Source organism: Diuraphis noxia, unplaced genomic scaffold, assembly GCF_037042655.1.
Source record: "Diuraphis noxia isolate RWA-SAM2 unplaced genomic scaffold, SU_Dnox_SAM2 contig0001, whole genome shotgun sequence".
Lineage (NCBI taxonomy): Eukaryota > Metazoa > Arthropoda > Insecta > Hemiptera > Aphididae > Diuraphis > Diuraphis noxia.
In genome coordinates this window covers 55,515,212-55,539,874 of record NW_028301711.1, presented here as the reverse complement: position 1 = coordinate 55,539,874, position 24,663 = coordinate 55,515,212, and the positions used below count along the sequence as shown (strand labels likewise).

General features: G+C 27.2%; 2 pseudogenes; one reads left to right on the top strand and one right to left on the bottom strand.

The window, feature by feature from the left end:
- LOC149060951 (uncharacterized) overlaps nucleotides 1-24,663 on the bottom strand; it is a 289,350-nt pseudogene that overhangs the window by 96,561 nt on the left and 168,126 nt on the right.
- On the top strand, nucleotides 16,681-23,303 carry LOC149060961 (uncharacterized; annotated as a pseudogene).

Sequence of the window (24,663 nt, the reverse complement as noted above, 5' to 3'; positions counted from 1 at the left end):
TTGTCAAAATTAAAATTTGAATACATTTAAAAAAAAAATTGTGGCTATACATTTATTTTATTTTTCAACTGCTATTGTAAAAATTTATAATGAGCCTTGTATTAAATTCTCAAATCATAGAATTAAAAAGAAAAACTTTTATGAATTTCGATCTAAGATAATTTGAAAATTGCCGTATTTTTTACGTATTAAGTCAATATTTGAACTTCAAATACTAATAAAAAAAAATTGTGAATGTATTCTTATAATTTTTTAATCACTATAATAATAACTTATGAGGAACTTTTTATTCAATTTTCAAGTATTTTGATAGGGCCAAAAAAATTTTATCGACACTTAAAAAAAAAAATTTTCAGACAAATTGAAAATTTCAGTCGTCTATAAATATCTCAAAAAAAGTCAAAATATTTTGAAAATTAAATCATGTAAAGAAAATGCCAATCCTTATAACTGGTAAAATGTTCAAGTATCTAGGACTTATACTTTTTGAATAATAACAAATATTTAAAGTCGTTTCAGGATAAATCGTTTTCGTTACGCTATTTCGTAAAAATTTAAAATTCAAACGCACTTAAAATTTTTCCTACAATGATGCTTCGAGTTGTCTCTATAACTAATTTAAAGGAAAACTTAGTGTTGTATTTTTAATCCTTAGTTATAAACAAAAAAATTTTTTTGATTTTTCAGCTTCAAAATTACTTGCAAATTTTCGTATTTTTGACAGATTTCGTAAAATTTTGAACTATAAACGCTTATTAATAAAAATCGTGACTTACAATTTTTAATTTTGTTTAGCTACAATAAGAACAACTCATAAGGAACCTTGAATTAAATTTTCAAGTTTTTTTGGTCGTTCAACATTTTTTTACCGACACTTCGAAAATTTCAGTGGTCTATAAATAACTCAAAAAAAGTAAAAAATTTTTGAAAATTAAACTGTATATAGATAGCACTGCCATAAACAGTTGGTGAAAATTTCAAGTATTGCACCAATAATGCACCAAGGATCTTCACTTTTACATCGGAAACCACCCCCAAAGTTTGAAATCGAAGCATTATTTCGACTAGTTATGCTGTACAGACACAAAAACAAAAAAAAAAACATCATTGTAAAATCAATACATTCATCACTTCCTTCAGAATCTAAAATAATAACAATTGTAAGGTCGACGAAATTGGTTTTCCGCGATCGTTAACTGCTCGAGGTAAAAAGCCATGAATTTCGTTTACGATTTGTAAGCATTCTGCTTTTGAAAATCGATACTTTTACGGAATTAATTATTAGTAAGTTCGTTGTAAGGATTTTTAAGAATCTTATATATTTTCCGCTGTCTAATAAAATGCATATTTCTTAAATTTCTTACGCGTCTAACATTTTGTACATTACCGATATCCATTTTTCGTAAGTATAAAACGCACAAGTTTTTAAAACACGAATGAATTCAATTAAAATGTTAAATGATAATACATATTAAGATAACAGTGATTTTTATAAAAACCCAGCTTTAAACCTAGTATTTACCTAGTTTATAAATCAGAGGTTAATCGTTAAACTTAGTCTATGGTCTAAGTAAAGTTTATCGTTTATGAATAACAAAAAAGATAAACTATTGTTAAACTACTATTAAACCATTGTTAAACCAGGTCCAATTTGACTATGAATAACAGTGTTTGGTGGAAATGAAACCCTTTTATAGAGACGGTGAAGGGGTTAATAAATCCGATGGAATGGATGTTTTAGGTATATATATTTACAGTGAAGTTAATGTGAACAGCAAAAACAGCTGTTGAACACAATAGCTACCTACTGTAATAGTACAGTTCCGATGAAATATATATAATATGCTACACACACACACACACACACACACACACACACACACACACACACACACACACACACACACACACACACACACACACACACACACACACATACGGGCTTATAATACTCTACGAGATCCACTTGGAAAAGTCGACGTTGTGAGATCCATGACTTTAAATAAGTATTTTTAAACGGGATCAGAATATAAAATTTTAAAAATATATTTGGATATAATATACTCATTATATACACCAACATACTCGTGTTAAAATTATAGTATAGTAGACGTTGTGAGATCCAGTGTGTATTAAGCTTAGTCACTATATCTACACCACCATACGAGATCCTAAATTGTATATTATTTTAAAGTATCAACTTTATGAGATCCATGCAATGTTGCCGTCTTATGAATTCATACTTGTATACGGTACTAGTACCCTGACCTATGTACTGTTTTAACTGTTCTAAGCCGAATCCACGGCTACCGATCGTCGCCGTAACAATAACGTTGAATCGGTTTTCCGTGACCGTATTGACAGAAATATTATTTTCTACTTACCTGTACTGTAATTTGCTCTTATAGCTCAATCTTTGATAACGTCTTTTAGGTTTAATATCGAGATAACAATTTAAAGCAATTTACTGCATCATGTAGTAATGCGACGTACGACATATAACTATTTTGACCTTTCGTGATTTTTAGTGTTGGAACATACCTATCTAACACTTCAGTATAAAACTACTTACCTTCAAATTCATTTCTCAGCTAAGATAAATATGATTCTTTATATTAATAAATAAATAAGAATTTTTATTTTTAATGTATTTAGGCGTTTTCTTGTTTAATTTAATATATTTTATAAGAACTTTAGGTAATATTCAAACGAAAATAAGATAAGATAAAATAATGATATATTAGGGACTTACATATTAATTAATATTGCAATTTATACTTATACATAAAAAGTCATAAAATAAGTTGATTGATATTAGTTAAATAAATGAGTGTAATTGATTTTTTATCTGAGGAGTGAACTGCTGGCTAAAATTACAATTGACAGATTTTTATGTTTATTTTTGTATCATGATAATTTAACAATTAATAATGTATTAATATTATTAATTTTATAATGTATTAACTAATTATATAATTAATAATGTATATCGTTTTATTAACAATATATTCAGTAAAACAAAAAACAAAAAATAGCTTTAAACATAAAAATAAAAATAATATAAAAAACACTTTTTATAATATTTTTGTTTCTCTTTAAAATAATTAGTAAAAAATTAAAAACAATACAAGTAGGTATAATTACTGTCGGTTTATTACTTTTCAACTTAAGTTGAACTATTCATGGGTATTTGCAATTTTCGATCATTATTAGTTTTTTTTTAAATTAATATCGATAAAAATTTATTTGTTAGGTAGAAATGCTTGAAAATTTAATACAAGGATCTTAACATATTCTTACAATAGCAGTTGAAAAATAAAAGAAATGCATAGTCAACATTTTTTTTACAAGCATTCAAATTTTAATTTTGACAACATACGTAAAAATCACGAAAATTCGCAAATTATTTTAAGCTAGAAATTCATAAAATATTTTCTTTTTAAATCTAAGATTTGAAAATTATTAATAATCTATAATATATCCTAATATATCCTAGGCAGATAAACTGTCTTCGCTCAGAATCGTTTTTCGTATACAATGATATAATATCATTGGATTCAAATTTAATTCCATCCATTACAATAACCCACTTGTAACCTACTGTACAGCAGAGCAACATCCACGACTTACCCGCTTTTTTTTTTATTGATCAAAAGACATCGGCGACAATGGCCAGTAGTCGTAAACGTTACATTGATTACATTATTTTTTTTTTTTAGTATCTTAAATATAATATTTTAAATTTAATTGTACTATTCATATTTTCTTAAAAAAAATAATAATTTTTGTAGAGATTATTATGGAACAGGGTAAAATACGTAAATTCGCACATAATATAATTTCTGTACCACTACATATATCAAATCTTAACTTTTTGTTACGATTTATGCTGCGCATATTTTATAGTTTAAGCTGTGTATCGTTATATGTACCATGTTAGTTTAATTTTCCATGTTACTATGTAGGTAATACAAGTTAAAACAATTAAAAGTTCAATAATGAACAAATACAGTATCAAGTCTCAAGTAGGTAGCGTAATTAGTTATGATTTCTTTTTCTTAGGATAGAGGGATGAGTATAGTTCTAGGAAACAGTATCCTTTTAAACTTAATAAAAAAAATATAGTCGGCTTGTACCATTTGGTATATAATACAATGCATATGTTAAAATCTTCTACTAAAAAATATTTCGATACCTAAATAGTAAACGATCAGATAATAAAAATGAAAATATGTATTAAAAAATAAAATAATAATGAGCATAACTAAAAATTCGTAGAACTGATAGAAATAATATCTATATTATCAATTCTAATTGACAAATAATAGTTTATACAGAGAAGCCTTATAAGTAGTAAGTAGTAAATTATCTTCTTCAATAAATATAAAAATGGATTTCTGTCCATCTGTCTTTTATGCATTCCTAAACGGCTGGACCGATTGTGATAACATTTGGTACAGAGATATATTAGACCATTGATTATAAATATTTATGTATTTATAATCAATGATTAGACCTATGGGCAGAAGATACGCTAAGTTAAAAAGTGGTAGGTCCAACGCCTGGAGGTGCTCCAACGGAAATTTTGAAATTTACGATGAACATTTTTGTTTATAGACAACTGCTTTTAGTTACTGTAATCACAATTAGTTGCTATTGGTTTCAATAATAATAATAATTAGTGCAAAAGTAATTATTAATTAATATCCCTGAATTTGTTATTATTATTTACAGCATAACTAATCGAAATAATGCTTCAATTTCAAACTTTGGGGGTGGTTTCCGAAGGAAAAGTGAATATCCTTGGTGCATTATAGAGGTCAAAAGTAAACATTTTCCAACAGTTATGAAAAAAATCGAGAAATACAAAAAAAAGTGACAGAAAAACGGGAATTTTTACGCAAAACCAGTTTTCGACAAAATCGATTTTGGTTTTTGATGTAACTTTAAAACAAATGACCATAGATACATGAAATTTTCACCTAATGTTTATATAAGTATATTCTATCCACCATGCAATTTTCAAAAAATTTCGACTTAATTTGAACTATTCATAGGCATTTCAAATTTTCGATCATTATTAGTTTTTTTTAAATTAATATCGATTAAAATTTATTTGTTAGGCAGAAAAGCTTGAAAATTTAATACAAGGCTCTTAACATATTGTTACGATAGCAGTTGAAAAATAAAAGAAATTCATAGTCACATTTTTTTTTTATAAGCATTCAAAGTTTGAATTTTGACAAAATACGTAAAAATCACGAAAATTCACAAATTATTTTAAGGTAGAAATTCATAAAAAATTTTCTTTTTAAATCTAAGATTTAAAATTTTAATACAAGATTCCTTACAAGTTTTTCAATCTTTATCACAAATAAAAATTCCACCGGAAATTCAAATTAAATTTTTATGAACATTTGAAATTTAAATTTTTACAACATTGGATTTTCACTTTTAGCGATTTCCTTATTTTGGTGTAACTCTAAAACAAATTACCGCAGATACTTGAAATTTTGACTGAATGTTTATCTAGGCGTTTTATATATTTGATAAAATTTTCAAAATATTTAGATTTGTTTTGAGCTGTTTACTGACATTTTAATTTTTCAACTTTTTTAGTTTTTTTTTCTATAAATATCGATAAAAATTTATTTGTTCGGTAGAAAAGCTTGAAAATTTAATACAAGGCTCCTAACATATTTTTACAATAGAAGTTGAAAAATAAAAGAAATACATAGTCACAATTTTTTTTTATAAGCATTCAAAGTTTGAGTTTTGACAACATATTATGTAAAAATCACGAAAATACAGAAATTATTTTAAGCTAGAAATACATAAAAAATTTTCTTTTTATATCTAAGATTTGAAAATTTAATACAAGGCTCATAATATATTTTTACAATAAAAATTGAAAAATAAAAGAAATGCGTAGTCACAATTTTTTTTTTACGAGCATTCAAAGTTTGAATTTTGACAACATATGTAAAAATCACGAAAATTCGCAAATTATTTCAAACTAGAAATTCATAAAGATTTTTCTTTTTAAATCTAAGATTTGAAAATTTTTAATAATCTATAATATATCCTAGACAGATAAACCGTCTTCGCTCAGAATCGTTTTTTGTATACAATGATATAATATCATTGATTCAAATTTAATTCTATCCATTACAGTAACCCACTTGTAACCTACTGTACAGCAGAGCGACATACACGACTTACCCGCTTTTTTGTGTTTATAACTAAGTATTAAAAATACAACACTAAGTTTTCCGTAAGTTTTCTTTCAAGTAGCTATAGAGAAATCTCGAAGCGTCATTATAGGAAAAATTTGAGGTGCGTTTGAGTTTTAAATTTTTACGAAATAGCGTACCTAACGATAACGATTTATCCTGAAAAGATTTTAAATATTTAATATTATTCAAAAAGTATAAGTCGTAGATAATTGAAAATTTTACCAGTTATTTAGATTGGAATTTTCTTGACATGATTTAATTTTCGAAATATTTTGACTTTTTTTTAGATATTTATAGACAACTGAAATTTTCAATTTTTCTGAAAATTTTTTTTTGAAGTGTCGATAAAATTTTTTCGGCCTTATCAAAATACTTGAAAATTTAATACGAAATTCCTTATAAGTTATTCTTATAGTGATTAAAAAATTATAAGAATACTAAGGCACAACTTTTTTTTATAAGCGTTTGAAGTTCAAATATTGACAAAAATTCGTCAAAACCATGAATATTTGCAAATTATTTTGTAGTTCAAAATTCAAAAAATTGTTTGTATTTATATCTAAGGTTAAAAAATTCAACACTAAGTTTTGCTTCAAATAGCTATACAGAAAATTTGAAGCGTCATTATAGGAAAAATGTTTTGAGCGTTTGAGTTTTAAATTTTTATGAAATCGCGTAACAATAACGATTTATCCTCAAATCAGGTATATGTATATTGTATATCTATCACAATATAAGGTATTATGAATTAAGATAACTACATGCAATGTTTTTGGAAAAATTGATTACCAAATTAAATTTTTATTATTTTTACTTTTTATTTATTTATTATTTTTAATAAAATAAAAAATGTCTTATTTTAAAATGCGTCCTAATTGAAAAATAAAATATTTGTTTCAAAATAGAATAAGTATATGACAATATTTAAATATAATATATCCTACACTGACAAATCATCTCCGTTCAGATTCGCTTTTCGTATACAATGATACCTATCATTGCTTTCAAATTTAACCTACCCTAGTCAGAGGTTCATCCCACCCCCTAATGTACAGCAGAGCGACATCCACTTACCCGCTTTTTTTATTATTTGTTTCCAATCGACGACCAATGAGTTAATTGACACAAATCTACCACAAACGTACAGTAATCGTCAGTGACTCAATGCATGGGCCATATTGGCAGCCAAAAACTATGATTTAAAATGTAAATTCAATCAATATTACCATTTTAAACGAAATTCTAGGCGAAACGACAACATACCAGTCCATCGATATCGTAATGAATCAAGGCCGTTATCATCTATAAGTATAAAAACATACTGCTACATAGGTAGCATAATCATAGGTAACGAATTTAACACATAGTTTGAGTAATAGGTAGGATTTTCAACGGGCTACAAAATGCATGGGTTCAGCTAGTACTTATAATATAAATACATAAGTATATTCTACTATGCATAATAACAAGTGTAACTATAGTTTATATTATACAATACATTTGTCAATATATTATAGGTAGGTAGGTATACTATAATATAAATGATAAGTAATAAGTTATAACTTATAACTACTGATAAATGCATAATACAAATTATTGCAAATTACAAGCACAATAATGTATAACTATTATGTCCACTTATAATATTATTGTTATTTTATTTATTATTCTAAAATAATTCCAGAAAAATCATAACAAGTAATGATTATTATTATGTTGCTATTTATATATTATACTCGTAACGTAAATAGACACGGCACGTCACGCGTAGCAAGTTATCGAATGTGCAGTGACAAACATTGCACTCTGACACTGCTGCTCGCAGATCATACATAAAATAATTATCTAAACTGTACAAATTATAAAATATATTAAATGGGATCTCGTAAAGTGCATATACTGCACTATGGACACACAGTGCAATGTTGCCGTTCTCATTAAACGTTACGGAGCTCACAACATCTACTACATGAAACGCGAACATAGACAAAATACAATTGTACATAATAAAATATACACGGGAGAACACACAACATTTATAAAAATAGGTCTTTGCGAGATCCTGTTGTTTTTCGCTGGAAATCGTTCAAGGACACATATTATACCAATATATGGTACAAACGTTGCGAGATCCACCCATTCGGATCTCACAACGAAAACGGATCTCGTAACGCTGCTCGTTTTCCATACGTCGGATCTCCTAACGTACTATAAGTACGGCCACACACACACACACACACACACACACACACACACACACACACACACACACACACACACACACACACACACACACACACACACACACACACACACACACACACACACACACACACACACACACACACACACACACACACACACACACACACACACACACACACACACACACACACACACACACACACACACACACACACACACACACACACACACACACACACACACACACACACACACACACACACACACACACACACACACACACACACACACACACACACACACACACACACACACACACACACACACACACACACACACACACACACACACACACACACACACACACACACACACACACACACACACACACACACACGCACGCACACACACACACACACACACACACACACACACATGCACGCGCGCACGCACGTCCGGAGTTACTCCCATGACAAGTAACAACCAGACTTTTATGGCTTCAATGATGATCATGATTTATATTTTTTTTCTATAACGTATTTAACATGACTCTTACTTTCTCTCTCTGAAACTCGAAATGAAATAATTAGTTATCATAGGCCGTGTAAACACAACAAGGATAGGTGACCTTTTTACTTACGCGGGTCATATTTTATCAGCTATTTTTGAGGACCACACACGACACACAAATTTAAAATATTAAAAACTATAATTCTAACTTATAATACTAATATATTTACGGATAGTAACAATCATATTATGAGTTTAACGTTGAGGTTTTCCTTATTAATTAATTTTGTAAATTTTGAATTAAATATAGGTATTAGTAGAGAAAATTTAAAAATAATTATTAATTAATTCTTTAGTGCAAAAAGATATACATATTTAGTTTATATAGTGTGAATTTTGAGGTTGAATTTTTCCCGCTAATTCGTTCCGCTTTCGAATTGAATGTTGATTTTCTTAAAACTGCATTCAAGTGTTCAAGCTTAATCGTGAAAAATGTACGTTCAAAATTTAAGTACCTATCTATTGATAATGTCTGTTCACATATATAAGTGCTACCAAAAGCAATTTTTTAGCAAATCTATTAATGCATTTAATATCCATTTCAGAAGTGATTGAATAAAATATTATTAGGTCATTACATTCTTTAAACACATTTTTAAGATCGTCGTTGTTTAGCAATTCTATAACTTAATTAGATTCAAAATCGTCAATATCATCAAATAAAGGGTTTTGAAACAATTTGATTTTATTCTCTTTTGCATAAAATTTATTTTGTAGGTTTTTAAGTATACCAACATTTATTTTTTATATTTTTCCAATGTACAGTTGACTTGGATGATTCTACCTAATACAATTTTACAACATACGAAATGAATTTCAAATGATCCATACAAAATGTTTAAACATATCAGTATATCACATATTTTATATACGATTAGATTACGTTCTCGCTCATATAGCTTATCTCTCATTGTTTATTCAATAGTCATGAATTCATGATTCGATTTTATTTAGAATATATATTTAAAATTTTAAACACAATGAAATATATTTGAAGGGCCGCAGCAAATAGTTCCAAGGGTCTGCGGGCCGCGAGTTGCCGGTGCACTAGGTAGTGCATATAATACACAGACCGAGCGGCGAGCATAATGTGTACTCGTGTTGAGGACGTAGACTCCGGATGGTATGTTGAGTACACACGATAAGCGTTCGTTGTGCATCGTGAAAATTACCATTTATTTCACATACAAATCTAAAAGGCTCGTTGCATGTGATTACCTTCATACTACGTACACACGCCGCACAACGCATTTAATAATATAATGTAGGTACTATAGTTATTTTAAACAACTATATTAATATTTACTATCATAAATATATGAATACAAAATCAATATAGTTAACAAAACTCTTGGTTTTTCATCAATAAGGTACACAAGAGGATTTTTTTATAAGTTAATTTTAATTTTTCAAAAATTGTAAATGTTATTGGAAAAATATATTTTGGATAATAATTTGAAGTAGATACTCGTAATGATAAAATAATATTTAAAAAAATATATGTTTATTAATATATTTTATTACCAATGTTGCTTTATGTTTTTACTTTTTTGAAGAAAAGCAACAATCAGTATACCTATATAATGCTTAATTCTATGACGTAAATTTCCCTAGAATTTCAAAAATTAAAATCGAATTAAGAATATAAAGTTTATAAAATATATAGGTACCTAGTTATTAGTTACCTAATATTAATTAAAATAAAATGTTAACGTTTTTAATAAGCAAAGTGTAGTTGTACAGAATTTTAGGCACTAAATATTTTTATAATAAATTTAAAGTTTAAATATAACATAATTTTAACATGGTTTCTCTAATTTATTTTTAAAACACTTATACTTTTTTAAAGAATTTATTAAGTTGTAAATCGATCAGCTTTGGTACATAATTTATATAAAAATCATAATATTTGACGTAGATGTATATAAACCAGTTACGAGACGATAATAATATGTTTGAACTATTTGCCCTCTATGATCGAATGTATAACTTTCATTTCGAACTGTTCTGTATATTACATATTATACTTAATGAATAATTTTATAATGCAGCGTTGATCGGTCACGGCCAATAACGCGATAACGTAATAATATTTTTCTACATCGAACATCGATTGTTTAAAAAACGCACGTATTAGATTTATACAGCAGCGGCGGGGCCGAATTTAAGGATCAATCTCGACTTCTCGAGGCCTAACTAATCATGACCAAGCGTGCGATTAATAATAATAAAAATGAAAATCGACCTTTTCCAATGTCAAAATGTGTCAGACCTATTTCTGAAATACTACATAATTCTGTAGAATATTCGAAATAAATAACATAATTTAGCTGTCAAATATTCACACGAATATTACAAAATATAGTTTCGAAGTAATCACATAAGTAACATGGAAGATAGGCTATAGGGCATAAGCATATAACTTAAGCTATAAATATTGTCCGTTAAAACACTAAAGAATATAGTAGGTATATTCAGGGCCGGATTTGACGGGGGGCATTAAGGTCATATGCCCCGGGCTCCCAAATTTTAGGGGCCCCCGAGACTCGAATCAGAAATATAAAAAATTGCAATTTGTGACCCAAATTTTGGGTTTTCAAACTATATTAAAAAAAAAAATATATATAGTTTTGAAAATAAAAATTAATTAGGTAATTTAAAATGTACTACAGTATACTACAGTCGTTATTATTGCATTATCACGGTGACGTAAAGTCGCGGGTTGTATAATTACATGTGTACGTTTATAAAAGTATATACAAAAATCATAATTTAATCTGTCACAAATCACAATATAAAATGTTGGAAAATTCAAGACGTCTATAATCGTTATCGGCTTGTCGCTGTTTATAGCGTTTATGCATTTATTGTGAATTATTTATTATTTTGTACATTCCACTTTTCGACTAAATCTCGTTATTTCATTATGATCATTGATCAGCCAAGAATACTCATGGGCCTGTACTGTTCAATTGTTTTAATAAGTAAGTAATATTTATAATAAATTTAAAATTAAATAATTTTAATAATCTATACGAAGTAGAAAATATTAAAATTAATTTATTATAATAATTAGAGAATGGATATTAAGGGGATCTGTGACGGACAGTTATTTTAGTCAAAACATACCTATCTTTTGACCATTCTACCGATCGACCTAATAATGCAAAAATATTTCTGAAAACTGATTTGAATTCGTTATTATGTCTACTTGAGATCGGTCAGTCCTCTTTTCCCAATTTTACCACCTCCCCATAGGCGCACATTCAGTCTTAAACTAGGGAGTGCTAAAATGTTTTACCTTAAAGTGACCCGTGGGGGGCTTCGCCCCCCCCCCCCGTACGATTATATATACCAAACATATATTATTATTTTAAAATAAAATTAGAAATAATAAAATTAAAAAAATATAATACATTCCTTTAGTATATGAAATCATTTAACAACAAATTTGTATTATTTAATATATTGTACATTTATAAATATAAAAACTGAAACAATTAACAAATTAGAAAGAGATTATAATAATAAGAGATTTTTTTGAAAATTTGTCAATGATATTTTCATTTTTTAATCCATTCGTCAGTTCTCTTTCTGTATACAAATATGAAAGATTAGTAAATCTAGATTGCACCATAATAGTATGTAACCAATTTTTTATACGGCGCATGGAAGAAAATGATCTTTCGCACATTGCCGAAGAAATAGGTATAGTTATTGCAACTTGGAATTTGGATTAATTTAAAAATGTTTGGATATACACTTGGATACAAGCATTCATAAGATCTTCTAGCAAATAATTTTTAGTCAGACAATTTTTTAATACATCATCTCTGCTTTCAAACATTCATATGAAGTTCCTAAAACATTCTGAAAATATGCTGAAATTGAAAAAATATGCTAACAAAATCCTATTCAGTATTCTAGTAATAAATACTAAAAATATACCTGAGTTAAAACAGCCAATAACATAACATGCATTATAAACAAGTACCTAACATAATAACATCTCAAACCCAAATAACCAATACTGTATAATATATATATATATATGAAGTACACTGAAAAAAATATCTTAGGTAAAATTAACAAATCAATTTTGTTATTAAACAACGAACATCTATTTTGTTAATACTATAATAATAGTGTTGAAATAACAATTAAGTTATACAATTAACGAACTCATTGTATACTCCATTAATAATTTATTAAATTAACAATCTAAATGTTTGTTATTTGTACAATGAATTGTAATTATAACAAATTAAACTTCATTAATCAATTACAAAAAATATTGTTCTAACATTTACCGCTATGATTGAAAAAACAAATAATTTTATTAAAATAATGAAACAGTATTGTCATTTCAATATATGTTTTCATTACATCATTAACTAAACTTTTGTAAAATGAGAAAAGATTATCTTAAAATAAAATAACAATAACGATATTGTCGTTTTATCAAATATTCAATTTAAATGTACAAAAATCCATTATACGATTACAATTATTTTTGTATTATTGGGGTATTTCCATTATGATATCCAAGCTGATACGTTCCCACCGCTCCGCCACAATGACCCATCCTGCAGACTACAAACATATTATTACATAACTACATAATCGTTTCATTTCACATTTGGCATTTTCCATACGCTGAGCACGTTACCGTCCGCTGATCGTCAACTCTGTCAAGTCTGTCTTTTTTTTGTCTGTCTACGATTTTAGTGATTTTAATATTTTATACCTATTACCTATACGTTCCCGTGTTGTATCATCTTAGAAGATAGAAGGTATGTATTAATTATTAATGTCATGTTATATTAAAATATTAAATATAATTAAGTACTTGTGTAGGTAAGTTATTTTATGGCTATCAATAATAAAATAATCTAATAAATTAATTATTTAGTAACTCCAGAATAGGTACAGTTAAAGAAATTAAACAGATTTTTTGATCATTTTTTTTAAGTAGGCATTTTAATTTAATTTTGATAATGATTTGTTACATATGTAAAACTGAATGTAGACAATTACAGTCATTAGTTATCCATTTCAAAGTATTTCATTCGCTTGGGCCTGATAGTTCTTATGATTGTTGTGAAGAGTCATGATTTCAGTCATTTAATAGCTTGAGTTCATTTAAAAGACATGTTAAAAACAAACATATTAAGTTAATATCAAATGATTTTCTACCTACCCAAAACCCTATGATTAACAATACCAGTATTGATTCTCTTAGTACCACTAGTACTACATCTGATATACCCTCAATATTTGTACAAAATGATACTTTTAGTAGTTTTAATTATCAATCAGCAATTTCTGATCTTCATAAATCTGCTGTACAATTTGTTCTCGGTTAGGTTATAAATAATAGGTAAAGAATAACATCACGTTTCAAGATGTTTTGAATATTCAAAAAGGCATTATAGAACTCATTACTAAACCTATTGCTGAGCTATTGGACAGTTTCGTAAAGGAAAAAATTAATGACCCACTATTATTATCATCATTTAAAAAATTGTCATTAGATATATCAAACACATTTACACTCTGTAGTACTGAATACCGTTTAATGAATTGGCTCATGGAAGAGGGAAGAGCAGTACATTGATCATTTAAATCAGATAGTTATAAATCGAGAAATAACTTCTGTATATGATAAAGGAGAAGTTATATATGATGAACATGTTACAAAAGGTCTATTAATGCCCATGAAATTCCAATTTAAAAAATTTTTTGAACACGGAAACAATTTTCAGCTATCACTTGATCGTTTAAATAATTTAAATTCATCTAATTCTTTAAAAAGTTTCATACAAGGTGATTTATGGAAAACCAAATTAGTGAATTTTTCTGATAAAATAGTGTTTCCATTTTTTTTATTCATAGATGATCTCGAAATTAACAACCCGCTAGGATCTCATTCTACATTTCAAGCTGTTAGTGCTGTGTATTATTCGTTTCCATTATTAGAAAACAATTCAAAGCTTAATAATATATTTTTGGCAGCTATTATTAAATCAGTTAATATGAAAGATTATGGTAATGAGTCCTGTCTTAAATGCCTTACAGATGTTTTATATAGTTTTGAAAAAGAAGGCATAATTATCTCTACTCCTGATAAAGGAGACACACGGGTTTATTTTATATTGGGGCTTGTTTTAGGAGATAATCTTGGGCTAAATTCGATTTTAGAATTTTCTAGATCTTTTTCAGCTTCATACTTTTGTAGATTTTGTAGAGCTAGTAAAGATATTACAAAACAATTATTTGAAGAAGATAGCCTTTTAATGAGGAATGTAACTAATTATAATAATGATGTTGTTATCAATGATATTCGTAACACAGGAGTTCATGGTGATTTATTTTTAAATAGAATACCTTCATTTCATGTTACACAAAATTATTGTGTGGATGTAATGCACGATTTGTTTGAAGGCATATGTCATTATGATATGTGCCATATTATTAAATATTTCACTGAACATGTCAAGTATTTGTATTTTTCTTTAGATACATTAAATTCAAGAAAAAGTAATTTTAATTATGGTTCAATAGAAATAGGAAATATTTCTCCTTCCATAAATACAAAACATTTGCAAAACGTCCATCTCAAAATGTCTGCCCGAGAAATGATGACTTTTACACATTTTTTTTCTTTAATGGTCGGGGACTTGGTTCCTGAAAATGATGAAGTTTGGCTATTCTTTTTAAATTTACTCCAAATTATTGACATTCTTTTATCTTACAGTATATCAGAACAAAAAATAATAAGTCTAAAAAATTTAATACAAAATCATAATAGACAATATGTTTTATTATTTCACGATTCATTAAAACCAAAGCATCACATATTGATTCATTACCCAACCATTATTAGGCAGTCTGGTCCACCAAGGCATTTTTGGTGCTTTAGATTTGAAGCTAAACACAAAGAACTTAAATCATACGCACATGCTACTTCCTCTCGTAAAAATATAACTTATACATTGAGAAAAAAAATGCAAATGAAATTTGCATATCAACTTTTCTATCCTACTCCTACCAATTTAACTATAAATAAAACTCACGAAATAAAAAATAATGAACATATACAATTTATAAAAAGTTTAATTTTACATCACCAATTTAAATGTTTTACCCAAGTAGATTACAGAGGAACTTTGTTTAAAGTAGATATGTTTGTCACCAAAGTGATTGAAACGTTAAATCTTTTTAAAATTTTACAAATTATAGTTTCTGATGAAAATAAATGTTTAATTCTTGCTGAAGAATTTAAAGTAAATTATTATCATTCACATTTTGATGCATATGTTGTTGAAGACAATTTAACACAACCAGGTAGTTTGAGTATTTTTAGTATTGATGATTTAAATGGGCCCCCAATTAATATTATTAGAGTAGCTAATAATAAAATTATGATACGGCTTAAAGAATATTATTAACATCTTATAAACTTTATCAATGATAGTTCTTAAGAATTTTTTTTTTTACATTTATACAATATATATTAACTGCATCCATATTTATAAATATATTTTTTTTTATTTGCTTGTTATAGGTACCTACCTACTTATTAAGATCTTTTCAATATGTTTGTATAAAATAATATGTTTTAACTTAATATTTAATAATTAATTTGCTTATATGTATATTAGATAAAATGAATCTAAGTGATGACGAAGCAAGTAAAGTCACAAATGGCTTTACACATGATTTATTTAATGAAACTAATATTGATAATTTTGTTAATTTTCAAAACATGAATGAACCTCAAAATTCTGTAATGAATGAGTATCCAAAGATTACAGAACAAGATTCATATAAATTGTGGTTATTGTTAAACGATTGAAGCTTGGGCTATTTGTATAATACATGCATTGGTAAAAAAAAAAACAATGCATAAAATATAACTGTTTTGTTAATATCACAAATTTAAAAATGTTTAGATTCAATGATTGATTTGGAATGTTTGAATAATATAACATCAGCTCAATGTGAAAAATTGTTGAAAAATTTTCCCCTGGGCATTCAAATAAAATTTGAAATTTGTTTATCAAAATGGAAAACAAATAACCAAGTTCCAAATCAGTTAACAGAACTTCAGAGTGTTGGCAAACATATTTCAGATGCAATTCCTATGATGTCACCTGAAACTACAACAGTAATTACAAAACCAGTATTAAGTCTAAGCAAAATACTTGAAGACCAATCACAGGGATCTTTGGTGCTTGCCAACTACAAAAAAATTGGTTCATTAAATGATGCATCTAGATTAATACTGGTTGATATTATTATTAAAACAGCTATAAAACAAAATATTATCATGACAGTTAAAACTGCTGAAGAAATTTCCAATCAAATTGTTGCCGCTTTTCCTAATGAAGTTAAGGTAATTTTTTTTTTAAATAAGCAAACTGATAAAAATGATTTTTAATAGGATAATTACTTTATGCGTGATGGGAATAAAGCGCCAAAAGGAAAATTATATGCAAAATATCACAATGTTATAAGAAATTTAAAGAATGGTGGACTAATCGAAGCAACAAAGAAACATAAACTTTCAAAATATGATGAAAATAGTAATGTTCGTCAGTTGAAAAACTTTGGTAAATATTTTGTTGCATTAAATTTGTTTTTTCTTTTTTAAATAATAATATCTTGTAAGTACAATAAATAATATTTGTATGTTTTTTTTTTTTTTTAGATTCAGAAACTGATATTGATGAATACTTAAATAGTTTGAAACACGATAATTGCTCATTCAATGAAATTGAAATTATCTGGAGAGCAACTGTGAAATATAGATTAAATTATATAAAAAATAGTCAAAGTACCACTGATACATTAAAATACTGGACAAGCTACAAGCTCCCAGCTGGTTATAAATTAGTAAGTACAAGTATATTATTGAAAAGTGGACTGAGATATTTTAATTATTTAATAATATACAATTTTATTTTGTTATTCTAGATTGATATTGATTTTAATATGCTTTATCCAACTGCATCTAACTTAATGTCAATTTATTCAGATGTATCATTTAAACTTATAGATTTGTTAAAATTAAAAATTAAAGATTCCCAAAGTTTAAAACTGCTTGAAGAAGTTCTAGAAAAGAATCCACTAGAAAGTAAGGGTTCTCTTATGTATTAAATACTAGTTGTTAAAAATTATTTATTATTTTTCAGATGGCCGTGCTGCATGTATTTTTCATCTTTTACATGCAGTATTTATTCCCACTGCGAAAAAATCAACCCGTAATGATAAAGGACAAAAATCCACCATAAAGTACTCAATTAGAGATTCTCAGCAATCGTTTTTAATTAATATTGATACAATTTCGCAGTTTGAAGATGTCATAGCTAAAAAAAAGGTTTGTTTTTTAGTATTAACATTGATTATACGTATTCACTATGATAATAGTTAAAGTAAATAGATAGGTGTCTATTAAAAACATGACTAAATAAACAGGCATGTCAGCAAGATTCTACTGCGCAAGTAGTCGTGCCCCAGACTTGGAATAAGCGAAATAATCATGGAAGAATATTGCCGCTTTAATTTAAATGTATGAAAATTGATTAGAATCACTTTATTTGAAGACAATTATTATATTGTTAATTTCATTTGTATAATAAAATAATTTCTATTTATTGAAACAAATAATACATTGTATTTATTTTTTGCCTATCAAAATCATTTTAATTACATTCCATGTGTTCAAAAGATTTGCTATTCCCATCAGTACGATTAAAAAGTTGATCCATTATACTTATTGCAAACTGTAAAGAATCAAAAAACACTATGTGTGTTAAATGCAAATGTGTTTTTGCACATTCTCATAATCAGGAGGCATGTTTTTAGTGCTAAAATACAAGACAAAACATTGAGTAAAGAGTGATGGGAAAATGATAAGGACTAAATAATTAATTCATGTTCTAAATATAGCAGTATAATTTGTTATTATTGTTGATGAATTCATAAGATAATATCTAAAATATGACAACATAAATTGTTTGTTCCCAACCTGTCATTTAATATAGTTCCAGCAAATATTTTTGAATTGTTGAGTAAAGAATTGTTTGTTTTTTTTTCTTTTTAAAATGCCTAATTGTATGCTTCCTTGGTGTTCAAACAATTCCTTTCGGAAGCCAAATAAAAATATAAGTTTTTATCGACTTCCTAAGTCTCCTAGTACTCGGGAAAAATGGTTTGATGTTTGTAATATTAAAAATAGGACGTTGAAAGATGGTTGGTATATAATTGTTTTTTGATTAATTTAATACAAAGTTAATGCTACATATTAAAAAAAAATAATTATTAACATCTGAATTATTTTTAAATTATAATCACAGATAATGTAAGACCATGTAAAAGTATTAAAAAATTTTAAAAATCTAATGGATAAAAATAGCTATATTATATATTTTAATATGTATTCATTCATTTTACTACTAATTAGTTCATTTTGTATTACCTATCTATATATTGTTTTTATTTTGTAATGTGAAAACCCAGCGAGGATTTGTTCTATACACTTTTCAAGATCTGCACTGGTTGAAAAATCTTTAATTCAAAGATTTTCTAAGTATTCTCCATGCAAAAAAAGAAAGTTAAAACCTAATGCAATACCAAGTAAATATTTATCCATCGAGGAAATGGGAATGTATAACAAAGAGGAAAAACAACAGCCTTCAGAATTTAAGTTACTACCAAATAAATCAGAGGTGTCATTAACAGTGTCTCCAAATTCTTTAATTTTTTTTTTACAAAAATGATAAATTAAAACAAATTAATATATTAAAAAATATAAATATATAACTTTCTTTGGTACATACTCTATTTTTATTTAGGGACAATCAAATACAGAAATTGGAAACAAAGAATTAAATAGATCATTGTTAAATGAATTTAACGCTACAGATAGTTCATTAATAGTTGTGGATGGTCCCTTAATGACTATAGATAGCACTTTATTAGCCGATGATAATAATTTAATAGCTGAAATAGGTGATAGTCATTCATTAGCTGATGATAGCAACAATGTCTCTGAAAGGTTTTATAAATATGGAATTTTGTGTTGCTTTATTTTAACCAATGCTCGTTTAATTTATTTTATTAGTAATGTTATTCGTCAACTTCTGCAAGAATTAGAAAAAACAAAAACAACACTTTCAAAAGTTCGAAAAGAAAATGATATGCTGAAGAAAGCCCAAGAAAAGAAAACCCCAGTTATGACTAAGACTAATGAAAATATAATAGACCATGAGAATGATGTTCAAAATAAATTATCTAAATTTTTCACAAAAACACAAATTCAGTATTTTTTACAACCTCAGAAGCGAATACAAAAATGGGAAAATGAGGATATCATTGGTGCTATAACATTACGGAGCATATCACCTAAGGCGTATAACTACCTAAGATTAACACTAGGATATCCTTATCCTGGTTAGTGCAATTTCAAGCTAAAAAATGTATTTCTTCAATTCAATTTTACCAAAAATTATAAATTTTACCTATTATAGGTCTATCTACTTTGAGAACATGGGTACTGAATTTTCCTATAGAACCTGGGGTTTTGAATGGCGTACTAAGGATAATGAAAGCCAAAGGTCAATAAAATACTTTAAATATTACCCTTCTAATTAAGTGATACAATCAATATTAATTATTTTTAATTGTTATTATGTTAAAATTTAAGGCGATTCTATGAGTGACCAGGAAAAGTTGGTTATTTTGTCGTTTGATGAGGTGTATATAGCTCATGATATATGTTTTGACAAGGCTGCTCAGCAAGTTTTGGGCCCTCATAAGACGGCTCAAGTAGTTATGGCACGAGGATTCTGCAAATCATGGAAGCAACCCATATTTTATTCTTACGATACTCCTATGACGAAAGAAATACTGAATGAGTTGATATCAAAGTTACTACTAATTTCTGGTTTTTTAGTAGTAGCTGTTGTGAGTGACATGGGTACCACAAATATGGGTATGTGGAAATCAATGGGCATTTCATACACTAATAGTGCATTTAGACATCCGAGTGTGGACAGAAATATTCATGTGCTGGCCGATGTGCCCCATTTGATCAAGTTGATTAGAAATAATTATCTTGATCATGGTTTTGTCCTGAAAACAGACAATGGTTTGATTTATAAATATGCTTTATTCCAATATTCATTTATAGTATTATTTCTTGTATGGTAATATTGTATAGGTGATAAATTCATAGGAAAAGATATTTTTCAAAATTTGCTGATGGTGCAAAGTAAATCTGAGTTAAGGTTCACTTACAAAGTAACTGAACAACATTTAAATGTACACGGTGCTCAGCGGCAAAAGGTAAAAACTGCAGTTCAACTGTTTTCAAGGACAGTTTCTAAGGCAATCCAATATTACGCAGACAAAAATTTGGCAAAACCTTTAAACTGGAAAGAAGTATATTTATTATTTCTAACACAAATATCTAATACGAATTTAATTTTGAATTACTTTTGGTTTAGTGTTCTGAAATAATTGAACTTATTAATTATTGGTTCGACTTATTAAATTCGCAACATATGGTAGGTGATAATTCTAAGGCATATGGTCTAGACCTTGAACGTCAAAACGAACTGTTGGCAAGTATGGATAAGTTCATACTCTCAATGAGAGTTCATGGGAAACAAACTCTTATGCAATTCCAGAAAGGCATTCTCATGACCAATTGTTCTTTGAGAAATCTGTATGAAGATTTAAAATTACATTACAATATACAATATATCATAACACGTCGTTTGAACCAAGACGTACTAGAAAACTTTTTTAGTTTCATGAGAGCAATGGGTGGGTGTAACGATCACCCTACTCCTATAGATTTCAAATACCGGTAAACTCATTTATAATAAAGCAATATTACATTTTTAACTGTTTTATTTTTAGTTTAAGGTGGTATATATTAGGTAAACATAGCTCAATGGTGTTTACATCTAATCAAAACACAGAAGACAGTCAAAATGAAGAGTGTATATTGAATGCTGGTGATATAAGTTGTAATAATACTGCCCTGTTTACAGCACAAGTATTTGAGAGTTCAGGAATTTCGACAAACGATTCAAACACTTCTGATGAATTTGAAATGAAGGAAGCCCAGATCAGTTTACTTAATTCGTTTGAACTAGAAGTAAAATAAAGTATATTAGTAATAAGTTAAAAATTATAACATAAATATTTTTTCCAAGTCTTCGGTTGATGAACTCTATTTTACAAATGATGTGTGTGAAAAAGAAAATTTGAAATATATTGCTGGATCAGTAGCCAACAAATATAAAATAAAATATCCCTACTTGGAAGATAAGATTTCAAATTCAGAAAACGACTGGATTTCTTATATATCAAAAGGTTATTATATTTTACCTTAGTCATTCTAAATTTATAATATGCAATAATAATCAACTCGCATGTTTTTAGGATATCTTGTTCGTCCATCAAAAACTTTATTGAGTGTCAGCCAAATATTAGAAAGTATTTTTCACGAAAACTTTGACAAAGAAAAAAGTATTGTTCAAAGACTGGCTGATAGGATGCTCACAATAATTCCAAAAAGTTGTATTCCAATGGAAGTTTTATTATGCCTTGTTCGCACCCGACTATACATACACTTAAGGAAATTAAATAGTAGTGAACGAAAGAAAAATATATTAAAATATACACATAAATTAAAAAAATTTGTAAAATAATAAATAAAACACAAATAATTAATGAGTTAATGTTAAAATTTAAAAACAAAAATACATGAAATTTGATTATCATGCATTATATCAACATAGCATATTCTGTGTTATCAATACCCAAAGTTTATGTTATTGATTGTTCCAATCATAACTATTGTTTATTCCAAGTCTGGGGCACATGCGTAGTGATAGGGAAAATACGTAATCTTGCTGACATGCCTGTTTATTTAGTCATGTATTAAAAAGTTATTAAAAAAAAAAAATTAAAAAATTTGTTTGCTATTTTTTCACAGGTTTAGGTATCCCAATACAACCGTTCATTGTTGTTATTGGTCAATTACTAGAACCAAAAGACATTATTGTATATTTCGATGATATAAAATACAAAGTTTTAACTGTCCAGAGAGCAGTGGATGTAGTTTTTAAATTGTTCCATACATTTAATTTGTTATACCCTGATGAATCTTATATTTTATGGTTGTTTATACAAAAATTTTTTTATAATATTCATATTAAGTCAGATCAATCTCATCCAATTATAAGTCTTATTATTTCAGAACTAAATAAATAAAATATATTTCAAGTTCTGTTTTTACATATTTCTATATCTTTTTTAATCGTTATTATTTTATTCTTGTTTAAAATATGCTCTCATTACTCGTATATATTTTGTATTAATTATTATTTATTACTTATAATACTTAATGCAATATTTTTTTAAACTATTGTGATAGAAGGCTCCTACATATAATACATATGTTTTAATATTTATGTTCCTTATATTAAATATTATTTTGTTAGAACATTTTAATTTTTAATTTGTTTATACAAGTAATAAATGTATTGCTATAAAAAAAATAAAGATAAGAAAAGAAATATATCGGTTAATCTATTTTTACCAAGTGTATAGGTGATATTAATAACAACAAAAAACTTAGTAGAACATACAAATCAAATTATAATATTAACAAACGATTTAATTTAATTTAATAAATGTCTATGGTTTATTTAACATTATTAATGTTGGTATCAACAAATTTTATTGTTGAATTAATTTTATCAATACATATTATTAACAACATGGTTAATGTAGATTTAACAAAGTATTTGTTATATGAATCAGGAGAATTGTAGTTTTATTCTTATTGTTGATTTAACAATGTTTATGATGTAGGAATGACAATTTCTTTGTCAGCTCAGGAGTAACAAAGATATTGTTAAATTGACCCAAGTTTTCTTTATTTTTACCTACTTATTTTTTTCAGTGTATGTATGTCTGTGGCATAATGCATTACCAATAATAGTAATTGGTATTAACTTATTCTTATAAACGCAAATTTACACTTTAAACAATATTTTTAGCTTAAAATTAGCTGGGGGTGCTAGTTTAAGTTTTGGGAGCGCTAAGCACTCCCTGGCACCCCCGTATGTGCGCCAATGCACCTCCCCCAACAACAACTATAATTTAATTTGAATATTTTAAAATTCTGAATTTGAAAATTAATTATTCGGAATTCAGAATTTTTAAAATGTTGACTGACCGATCTCTAGTAGACAGAATAACGGATTCAAATCAGTTTTCAGAAATATTTAATAAATGAATACCTACAGCGTGTATTATTATAATATTCAATATTTTATACCTTAATAGAAAACTCTTATTTTATAATAAATAAATTTTCAAATTATTAAAGATTAAAACAGTGGAGGTTTTTTTTTGCAGTGAAGTTAAAAAATAACAAAATGTAGATGAGTAAGGAAATGTGTAGAATAGACGGTGAACAATCATTTAAAATGTAACATTATGTGCGTATTGTTATTTTATATGCAATGCTTATTATTATGCATTACTATTCATTGATGTAGTGATTTGTCAGTTAGCAGATAAGAAGTAAAGCGAGTATTACAGGGTGAAGACGTGTAGTGCGAGA